Source organism: Mercenaria mercenaria, chromosome 19, assembly GCF_021730395.1.
Source record: "Mercenaria mercenaria strain notata chromosome 19, MADL_Memer_1, whole genome shotgun sequence".
NCBI lineage: Eukaryota > Metazoa > Mollusca > Bivalvia > Venerida > Veneridae > Mercenaria > Mercenaria mercenaria.
In genome coordinates this window covers 5,787,942-5,800,052 of record NC_069379.1, presented here as the reverse complement: position 1 = coordinate 5,800,052, position 12,111 = coordinate 5,787,942, and positions in this window count along the sequence as shown.

The following is a 12,111-nucleotide window of genomic DNA, read 5'->3' as shown; positions in this document are numbered from 1 at the left end:
TCTAGAGGCCATACTTTTCATGGGATCTATATGAAAGTTGGTCTGAATGTTCATCTTGATGATATCTAGGTCAAGTTTGAAACTGGGTCAACTGCGTTCCAAAACTAGGTCAGTAGGTCTAAAATTATTAAAATCTTTTGACCTCTCTAGAGGCCATATTTTTCAATGGATCTTCATGAAAATTGATCTGAATGTTCACCTTGATGATATCTAGGTCAAGTTTGAAACTGGGTCACGTGCGGTCAAAAACTAGGCCAGTAGGTATAAAAATAGAAAAACCTTGTGACCTCTCTAGAGGCCATATTTTTCATGAGATCTTCATGAAAATCAGTGAGAATGTTCACCTTGATGATATCTAGGTAAAATTCAAAACAGGGTCACGTACCTTCGAAAACTAGGTCAATAGGTCAAATAATAGAAAAACCTTACAACCTCTCTAGAGACCATATTTTTCAATGAATCTTCATGAAAATTGGTCAGAATTTTTATCTTGATAATATCTAGGTCAAGTTCAAAACTGGGTCACATGAGCTCAAAAACTAGGTCACTATGTCAAATAATAGAAAAAACGACGTCATACTCAAAACTGGGTCATGTGGGAAGAGGTGTGCGATTCAGGACCATCATGGTCCTCTTGTTACTTCACTCGACCTAACACAGTCATTTTATACCGGATACTGTACATGAAGGAGACGTAAATAAAAGATTGACTTGTCACACACTTAGCACATTTCACCATATCGCTTTTATCATATTAAAAAAGCGCAATTCTTTTTACCAACGTGAGCATATCTCTTGACATGGCTAAAATTAAAAATGAAATAAAAAAAAGAGACAGACTTAAAAGACGATACTTAGAGATCTTATTGATATTATCTTTTAAATGTTTATAGTGAGGTAGATAGAATATCGAGTAATTTTCATCAAAACATGAACGAAATTTTACATTTTGTAGCTGCACAAGACGGTGTCCCGCGCTAATAGAAAATCTGGAAATTACTCCGATAACTCCCGGGTGAAATAGTTCCAGGGTTTACCATGGAATTCCATGGGAAAAAAAAGCCTGGAGTATTCGGACTAAGTTTCCAGCCTTTTCCAGCCTAACCAAATTATCAATGCGGAAAATTTGAAAAAGCCAAGGCTGGAATATGTACCACGATATACCAGCATCCCTGGAAAATATACCATGGTAAAATCTGGAACATCTTCCAGGCTGCCAGGAATAAAATTCCTATTTTTCCATGGAGTATTCGGACCATTTTTTAACCAAAGTCTGGAAAAGCCTGGAACATTTTCCAGCATAGCCTGGATTAGGCTGGAAAATGTTCCAGGTTTTACTATGGTAAATTTTCCAGGGAAAGCTGGAAAATGCACCTGGTATAACCTGGAAAATATTCCAGCCTTGTTCTAAGGGCCCTGAAATAGCAAGAAGTTATACCCCATATGATTACCGGTATATCCTAAATGAAAATGCTGTGTGCAGTAGGTTGTAGGTTTGAATCACGGTCTTGGACAAAGGATGATCACAAATGAGCTTCCCTAAGATGTGCATGTCCATAGGTGAGGCTAAAATTAAAAACTAAAAATTTCATCTAGGACTTCTTAACTTTATAAAACACACCAATAATCATTTACAGGTTACACATATAAAACAACAAGGTGCTGAAGTATTGCAGGCAATACATAGTCCCCTACCGGTTTCTGTGCCACTGATTTTGGATGCAATGTAATTGTAGTTGTATCTACCCGTCAAGATAATGTTCACTTGTGAAAGTTTGAAGAAGATCCTTTCAGTAATGTTGCATCTTCGTGATATAATTCCTTCGCATCTGAACTCCAAACAATGATTTATTCAGCGACAAATCACTGAATGAGATATATTATTTCTTAAATAATTTTCGCAATTACATCTTCAGTACAGTGTAAAATATGTCATTATTTTCAACTTAATGTCACTGCTGGTCCAAAACTTTTCTGTCAGTGTTTGCCACCACCAATGTAGATTGCCACAGTTTTTCACTAACCACCACAAAGCCATCATTTGCTTCACTGCTATGACCTGTTGAAATAATGAATCACTAGATATTAAACCATTAAAGCAGTTTCTTCATTAGTATTGTCCATAGTTCATAGTTTCAAAATAAAATTAATATCTTACATGGTATTCAAAGTTAGTGCATCTTTATGATACAGGCAACACTGCAAATTTAAGCAAGTAATAACATTACTTGTTGCATTTTCACGAAGCGTTATTTCTCAATTTGATTTCAAATGTTGGTAGAATAAGGTTCCAATGAAGGCAGACAGATATTTTCAGTGTTTTGGGTTAGTGATTAATAGGTTGGACTTACGCATTGCTCTTATTGTATAAATAGTAACAAGTTTGATTTCTACCAGTTACCTGCACTGACATCCCAAGTTGTGTTGACTGCCAAGTGATTACTTAATTTGGTACTTTTTAATCATTATATATAATAATATTGGTCTGGACTTGATACAAGGGGAATAATTATAAAACCTGCAATGGGTACTGTTGGAAATCGGTTGATACATTCAGTCATGTTTGGTGAAAATTTTCAATTGACCTAGAACTATGGTAGTGTGTGTACTGGTATATTACTATAGTAATATATAATGTCAGTATACTTACATGTCTTTGAACTGTTGGATGGAGCCTTTGAACACAATACATTGGGTCACTAAACATGTCTCCATTCATTCATGTGTGCTGATACTTTATATACACATATGATGCTATACCTGAAAAATAGATTTAATTTAACACTTAGATGTCCATAATTTTTTCATAGTTTATTATTGGGTATAATGATCTAAAATTGAAACTGTACATTGTGATGAATAATGAGGCCAAAAAATGTCTCTGATGCATTCATTAGTTTACAGTACTGTTTAATATACTTTTTTTTGCTTCATAGTAGTTGGAGAAGTTATTTATATATTATGTAATTTAGCATGTAACAATATGTAAAAGCTGTTATACAAGTATAAATAACTGCTCATTAACAAATTTTGCATAAGATTATGTAAAACAATTTTTAAATTTTGCCACACATTTAAAATTACAAATTATGAATAATATATGCATTATTCACTGCACCTTGTAATAAAAAAAAAAGGTTACTTGAAAGTAAATAAAATATGCCTTTGCAAATTTTGTAATAAAAATGATGTGTATAATTATGTATTAGCCTTTTATTCAATGTCATGGAAAGTTTGATATATTTTCCATAAGTTAAAAGTATGATAGGCTCAAATATTCTCCCTGAACATTGCAAATATAATATATGTCAATATTCAGTAAGACTCCTAAAAGGAAAACCTAAATCTTTACATTTAACCTTGAACATAGAAATTTTATTTACTTGTACATTCCAGTTTATTTTGTTGAAATGGGTAAATATTAGACAAAGACTATCATAAGTAGGTGGACTAGACTAGACTAGCCGCAAGACTGATAATAAAGAACTTGTCACAAAATTGAAAAAAATGTGATTTTTAAAAATTTATGTTATTGTGACAAATGCCAGTCTAATTTACAGATTTTAATATTATCATATGATATTGGACCTTAGATAATTATAGACTGGCTCTAATCACAATTCTAAAAATAAAAATTCTAAAAAGTTATAATAGTCTTGGACTAGACATGCAATTCCCATTATTAAAGATGCTACTTTTTTTGTTGAAAATTTGAAAATCATATTAATATTGAAAAGAATTAGACTAAATGATAAATGTAGTTAAAGATATCAGGATTAACAAAAGAAGAAGTTACAATAAAAGTACCTATAAATAACAAAAAGCTGCTTAATATGAGTATTTTTGCTAAATTTTCGATATAATGTTCTGCTGTTTCAGTAAAGGGTATTGATCTATAATAATAACTAAATTATCCATAAACATTTCTTCCTGTTAAAAAATAATTTTTATAAAATAACAGGTTAAAAACATTGATTTAAATAAAATTTTCCCTGAATATACTGTGTAATATTGTAGTCAGCAGACTGGTAGCATGCATTGTTTACGACTAGTGCCACCTGTGGAGATAACTCTACTGGCCTTATTTTTTTTGCTCCATTTGATATTTTCATTTAAAAGAATATCCAGTTTTTCTTCTTATAAATTAAAAGCATGATAAATTAGAAATTGCAGCTGCATAATAGTTGCAGTGGAACAAAATGACATGAAGTAAAAATCATTTGTTGCATTACTCAGTGAAAACTAAACCACCTGCTTCCTGTTAGAATCCATTGTTCTAGTTTTGACATTGTTAAAGGTAATCTAGATTACTGTTGTAGTGTTTGAAAATAAATAAATTTTATGAACTTACCTGGTGCATTCTGTTAATTACTGTTAACTTCCAAGGTGAAATAAGCTGCACATAGTAAAATATTTAGGGAAACACTCTCCCAAATATTTACTCTATTCTGCTCTCTGTCAAAGAACTTCCTGTGTAGATTTGAAATTTTGATATTCTTGGGAATTGTGCCATTTACAGTCAGCTAATGAAGGTAATGATACCTTTATGATTTTAAAATATTTTTGTACTATAGGAAGATTTTATTCCATTCAATCACATACTCATAAATTTTGAAGATTACTCTGATATAAAACAGAAAAAAAACTATGGATTACTTTTTGTGGTACATGTACAGCCCCCAGAAGTAGTTCCTTGACTTTATTTTCATTGGCTGATCTCTTGTTATGAGTTTCTAAATATAAAGCATGTGCCGGATCTTATCAGTCTGCATGAGATAATCTCCTGTAGTGAGACAAGCAATATACATACACTGTAGTAGATTAATAGACCTAAATGATTTATCACTTATCTAGGAATCCCTTTGCCAGGTAACTTTTAATGAATTGGAGAAAAGAATTGTACTATTTCATGCAATTACTGTTGCTGCTGTAAATGTTTTCTAGGAGAAAAAAAGCATAATATTTCAGTAAATTTTAATATAAGTTTAAAATTTCAAGGATGTGATTTTTCCTTTTTCAGCTGATTTCCTCTTTCTGGACAGAAAAATTTGAAAAAATAAATTGTCAGATTATATATAACTAACCCCATCCTCTAAAAATGGCAACTTTGCTACTGAGTAAAAGTGAAGAGAATATCACCTGTATATCATATATTATTCCATATGATTTATATACTTACATGTACACTTGTACAGTTTTCTCTGTATGATCAGTTCAGACATTCTCAACATAAAATGTATAAAAAAGTGTTAAAGATATTTTTTGTCTTATTTATATTGTGCATGCTACAGACAAATTAATAGTTTTGGTATTTAGTGTGACATGCCTTTATATAGACATATATAGAAAAAATAAATGTTTACCTGATATTTAGATTCTTTGTTTCATGTCATTTAATTTGAATACCAATATGTTAAAATAAAAATAAATCATCATCAAATAATGATTTTTATAGATTTTTTTTTCATGTTTCTCAACTTAGAATTTTTTACTGCTTCCCACCTTACAACTGGCATGAAATTTTCTAAGTCCAGCTTTAACAGAAAAAGCTTGCGCAAACTTGCAACTAAAAAAGCTTGCGCAAGCTTGCAAAGCTATCACAAGCTTGCAGAATTCTGTATGTTAATACACGCAAGCTTGCGTAAGGTTTCTGCAAGCTTGCAATAGTCATGATCAGCCTTTACCAACCTGCACTGAAAAAGAAACATTTTAAATTTATTCCTCAGTTATTTTGATTAAAAAATAACTAAGTTCTTTCCATGGTGGTCTGTAAAATTTCAAAGTTTTTTCCATATTTTTCCAGCCTTAAAAATTACTAAGTTCCACTTTCCATGTTGCCATGGAATCATTTCCAGAGGTTTCCAGCCTTTTACCTCTGTTGTCCAGCCTCTTTCCATCATAGTCCAGCCTATGCTGGAAAAGGCTGGAAATAAAATTCCACATTACATGGAAATAATACCACATTTCATGTAACAGAATATGGAAAAGTCATCATTTACCAGGGATTTCCATGGATTACCATGTAATACCAGGTATTTCCAGCATCATTTCCAGGGTGAACCTGGAAAATGTACAGCCGGGCTTGAATATCTTTCATAAACCATGTTAAGGTGGAATGCGCCTAAATTTAAGTTATTGGATTCCGTTTCGACATTTTGTTTAATACAAAATTCAGCATATTCCTCAAAGAATGCGTATTTTACTTTTTAGCTCACCTGAGCACTTTGTGCTCAAGGTGAGCTTTTGTGATCGCCCTGTGTCCGTTGTCCGTCGTCGTCATAAATTTGACTGTTAACACACTAGAGGTCACAATTTTGGCCCAATCTTAATGAAACTTGGTCAGAATGTTACCCTCAATAAAATCTTGGACGAATTCGATATTGGGTCATCCGGTGTAAAAAACTAGGTCACCAGGTCTATCAAAGGAAAAGCTTGTTAACACTCTAGAGGTCACAATTTTGGCCCAATCTTCATGAAACTTGGTCAGAATGTTACCCTTAATAACATCTTGGAGGAGTTCGATATTGGGTCATCTAGGGTCAAAAACTAGGTCTCAAGGTCGAATCAAAGGAAAAGCTTGTTAACACTGTAGAGGCCACATTTTTGACTGTATCTTCATGAAATTTGGTTAGAGTGTTAATCTTGATGATCTCAAGATCCAGTTTGAATCTGGGTCATGTAGGGTCAAAAACTAGGTCACCAGGTCAAATCAAAGGAAAAGCTAGTTATAACCCTAGAGGCCACATTTATGACCATATCTTAATGAAACTTGGTCAGAATGTTAATCTTGATGATATATAGGTCAAGTTCAAATCTGGGTCAGATGAGGTCAGAAACCAGGTCACTAGGTCAAATCAAAGGAAAAGCTTGTTAACTCTCTAGAGGCCAAATTTATGACTGTATCTTCATGAAACTTAGTCAGAATGTTAATCTTGATGATCTTTAGGTCAAGTTCGAATCTGGGTCTTATGGGGTCAAAAACTAGGTCACCAGGTCAAATCAAAGGAAAAGCTAGTTAACACTCGAGGTCACAATTTTGGCCCAATCTTAATGAAACTCCTCAATAAAATCTTGGACGAGTTCGATGTTGGGTCATCTGGGATCAAAAACGAGGTCACCAGGTCAAATCAAAGGAAAAGCTTGTTAACACTGTAAAGGCCACATTTATGATTGTATCTTCATGAAACTTGGTCAGAATTTTAATCTTGATGATCTCAAGGTCCAGTTTGAATCTGGGTCATGTAGGGTCAAAAACTAGGTCACCAGGTCAAATCAAAGAAAAAGCTAGTTCCTAGGTCGATACAGGGCCTTCATGGCCCTCTTGTTTAATATTTCTGTAACTTTTTTCTCTGCATCTTATTAAAATTTTATGTTACTTAAAAATATATATATATATTCTAGAAAATAAGTAGAAAAAAGAATGATTTCTGTCATCATACGAGAACGAAATATTACATTTTTTATCTGCGCAAGATGTGGGTCCTGGGCTATTGGAAAATCCGGACATTACTCTGATAACTTTAACTTTGTTTTAAGATTCCAGACTTAAATAGTAGTTTTTGCAAAGCAGAATATAATGTTACATCTGTAACCTGCGCGGGATGTCAGTCCAGCGCTAATAGCCAATTTCATACTATATAATTATGTGAAGTCGAAAAGGCACTACTAAATGTAAAATACACAGGTCAAGCAATCACTGCATTTTCGGTTTTCTGCGCAAGCGGATTTGTAATCCCTCTACATTTAATTAAACAATAAACCTTTCTATTTTAGGTAAGTATAAATCCATGCCACACAAAAAATAATAGTATAATATTTTGTTATAGTTTAACGATATGGGGGTGGGAGGAATATCGTGTGAATTAATAAATATTGAAGGGAAATACCTAAAATATCAGCGTAATTTTGCTTTTAGCGCAGGCCAGGTAATCCTTGGAAATAACCAGCGTAATTGGATAAATAAATATGAGATTCATGTTAGTTAAAGTTTGGTGAGGATTTTTAAATTCATTTATTGGCATTGCTTGCAAAATAAAGGCATATTGCAATTACAAAATATAATATCATATTCTATTCCCTTTTCACTAAAGGAAGTCGGTCCTGTGCTTAGATAGCAAATCCTGTTGTAACGAAGACCATATTTCTATCATCCTATCGATATTATTCTTTCGCAGTTTGATATTAGGGTAGGCCAGACAAGCAGCAATATTAACCAATGTAATAAATGATTTAACAAGTAAATAATTATGAGATTTATGTATTTTTATGCCCCCGAAGGGAGGCATATAGTTTTTGAACCGTCTGTTGGTCTGTCCGCAATTTTCGTGTCTGGTCCATATCTTTGTCATCCATGGATGGATTTTCAAATAACTTGGCATGAATGTGTACCACAGTAAGACGACGTGTCGCACGCAAAACCCAGGTCCGTAGCTCAAAGGTCAAGGTCACACTTGGACGTTAAAGGTCATTTTTCATGATAGCGCATTCGTGTCTGGTCCATATCTTTGTCATCCATGGATGGATTTTCAAATAACTTTGCATGAATGTGTACCACAGTAAGACGACATGTCGCGTGCAAGACCCAGGTCTGTAGCTCAAAGGTCAAGGTCACACTTAGACGTTAAAGGTCATTTTTCATGATAGTGCCTTCGTTTCCGGTCCATATCTTTGTCATCCATAGATGGATTTTCAAATAACTTGGCATGAATGTGTACCACAGTAAGACGACGTGTCGCGCGCAAGACCCAGGTCCGTAGCTCAGAGGTCAAGGTCACACTTAGACGTTAAAGGTCATATTTCATGATAGCGCATTGATGAGCGTGTCCGGTCCATATCTTTGTCATTCATGCATGGATTTTAAAATTATTGGGCATGAATGTGTACCACAGTAAGATGACGTGTCGCGCGCAAGACCCAGGTCCGTAGGTCAAAGGTCCTAAACTCTAACATCGGCCATAACTATTCATTCAAAGTGCCATCGGGGGCATGTGTCATCCTATGGAGACAGCTCTTGTTTCTACTTATATTTTCTAGAATACATATATTTTTTTAAGTTACATAAATAGTATCAGAGTAATTTCCAGATTTTCTTTTAGCGCAGGACACACAACACACATCTTGCTCAGCTACAAAATGTAAAATTTGAAGTTCACGTTTTGACGAAAATTACTCTTTATTCTATCAATTTTGTACTATAAAACATTAAACAATAGTATCAGTAAGAATTTTAAGAATCTTCTTCTAATTCTATTGCTTTTTATGCCCCCGAAGGGAGGCATATAATTTTTGAACCGTCTGTCGGTCTGTCCGCAATTTTCGTGTCCGGTCAATATCTTTGTCATCCATGGACGGATTTTCAAATAACTTGGCTTGAATGTGTACCACAGTAAGATGACGTGTCGCGCGCAAGACCCAGGTCTGTAGCTCAACGGTCAAGGTCACACTTAGACGTTAAAGGTCATTTTTCATGATAGTGCATTGATGAGCGTGTCCGGTCCATATCTTTGTCATTCATGTATGCATTTTAAAATTATTGGGCATGAATGTGTACCACAGTAAGAGGATGTGTCGCATGCAAGACCCAGGTCCGTAGCTCAACGGTCAAGGTCACACTAGTGCATTGATGGGCTTGTCCAGTCCATATCTTTGTCATTCATGCATGGATTTTAAAATAACTACGCATGAATGTGTGGCACAGTAAGAGGACGTGTCACGCGCAAGACCCAGGTCCGTAGGTCAAAGGTCCTAAACTCTAACATCGGCCATAACTATTCATTCAAAGTGCCATCGGGGGCATGTGTCATCCTATGGAGACAGCTCTTGTTATTTCATTTTTTAGCTCACCTGTCACATAGTGACAAGGTGAGCTTTTGTGATCACGCAGCGTCCGTCGTCCGTGCGTCTGTAAACTTTTGCTTGTGACCACTCTAGAGGTCACATTTTTTGTGGGATCTTTATGGAAGTTGGTCAGAATGTTTATCTTGATGATATCTAGGTCAAGTTCGAAACTGGGTCACGTGCCTTCAAAAACTAGGTCAGTAGGTCAAATAATAGAAAAACCTTGTGACCTCTCTAAAGGCCATATTTTTCATGGGATCTGTATGAAAGTTGGTCTGAATGTTCATCTTGATGATATCTAGGTCAAGTTCGAAATTGGGTCACGTGCCATCAAAAACTAGGTCAGTAGGTCTAAAAATAGAAAAACCTTGTGACCTCTCTAGAGGCCATACTTGTGAATGGATCTCCATAAAATTTAGTCAGAATGTTCATCTTGATGATATCTAGGTCAAGTTCGAAAGTGGGTCAACTGCAATCAAAAACTAGGTCAGTAGGTCTTGAAATAGAAAAACCTTGTGACCTCTCTAGAGGCCATACACTTGAATGGATCTTCATGAAAATTGGTCAGAATGTTCACCTTGATGATATCTAGGTCGAGTTTGAAACTGGGTCACGTGCCTTAAAAAACTAGGTCAGTAGGTCAAATAATAAAAAAAACTATGTGACCTCTCTAGAGGCCATACTTTTCATGGGATCTGTTTGAAATTTGGTCTGAATGTTCATCTTGATGATATCTAGGTGAAGTTTGAAAACGGATCAGCTGCGGTCAAAAACTAGGTCAGTAGGTCTAAAATTATTAAAATCTTTTGACCTTTCTAGAGGCCATATTTTTCAATGGATCTTCATGAAAATTGATCTGAATGTTCACCTTGATGATATCTAGGTCAATTTCGAAACTGGGTCATGTGCGGTCAAAAACTAGGCCAGTAGGTATAAAAATAGAAAAACCTTGTGACCTCTCTAGAGGCCATATTTTTCATGAGATCTTCATGAAAATTAGTGAGAATGTTCACCTTGATGATATCTAGGTAAAGTTCAAAACAGGGTCACGTACCTTCGAAAACTAGGTCAATAGGTCAAATAATAGAAAAACCTTGTGACCTCTCTAGAGACCATATTATTCAATGAATCTTCATGAAAATTGGTCAGAATTTTTATCTTGATAATATCTAGGTCAAGTTCCAATAATAGAAAAAACGACGTCATACTCAAAACTGGGTCATGTGGGAAGAGGTGAGCGATTCAGGACCATCATGGTCCTCTTGTTATCTTAGCCATGTCAAGAGATATGCTCACGTTGGTAAAAAGAATATTATTGTGATATTTTAAGATAATTCAATTTAATAAAAGCGATATTTTGTTAAGTGTGCTCAGGTGAAGTAAAAATTATAAAAATAGGTTAAAACATACCAGAGGACGACATGTGCAAGCCGGGGGAAATCACACCTTCACGCATGTTTAAGTTTACATGTTTTATCAGATCGGAGATATTGAAACTGGGTGACAGACTGTTGTGAATTTACAGATGTAGAAACAATTTTATGTCACATAATTTAAGTACCAAGATATTCAGCATTTGACATTTATATTAATTAATCAATTGACCAACTGCTTGATTTACCAAACACGAAATGCAAATTACTGATATTTAAAGTTACATTTGTTATATGCGCTGCGCATTTGGTAAATCGCTCAGATTGTCTATTTGGGCTCAACAGTATCACTAATCTCGCGGTATTGCAGTTACATTGCGAAGCCTTTGCACAGTTTCTTGCTTTGGAGTTCTGACTTTCTTTTTACTTGCTAACGAAGATTTTGCAAGCTTTGAAACAGCAAAAAATTGTTCCAAATTCAACAAAAAAAACTGAACTCATGATGCAGTAAAAATATTTGATGCCAGATAATATTGTGAATGAAAGAAAACATATATGCTGTGCTATATTATAGATACGTTACTCTCCTGACAATAAGATGCATTTAAACATTTGATCAAAATTTCCTTATTAATGTCCTTATTTTTTTTGTCATCCTTAAAAGAAAAATGTCTTTTCTAAAAAGATTTTGGTCAGGGTGAAACATTTTTTGAAAAAATAGCAGTTTTTGACAGTGCTTTTTTTTTTCCCGTTTAGCTCTTAGGGAGTTGGATTTTGGTTGTGGGGTTGTGAGTTTAAGCCGGCGGCGTTGTTCCCCCATGAAGATTGATCAGACATTATGTCGTTATCTTTAATCCACCTCTGTCCATGTGGGGAATTGGCATAGGTTTGTCCCTGTATA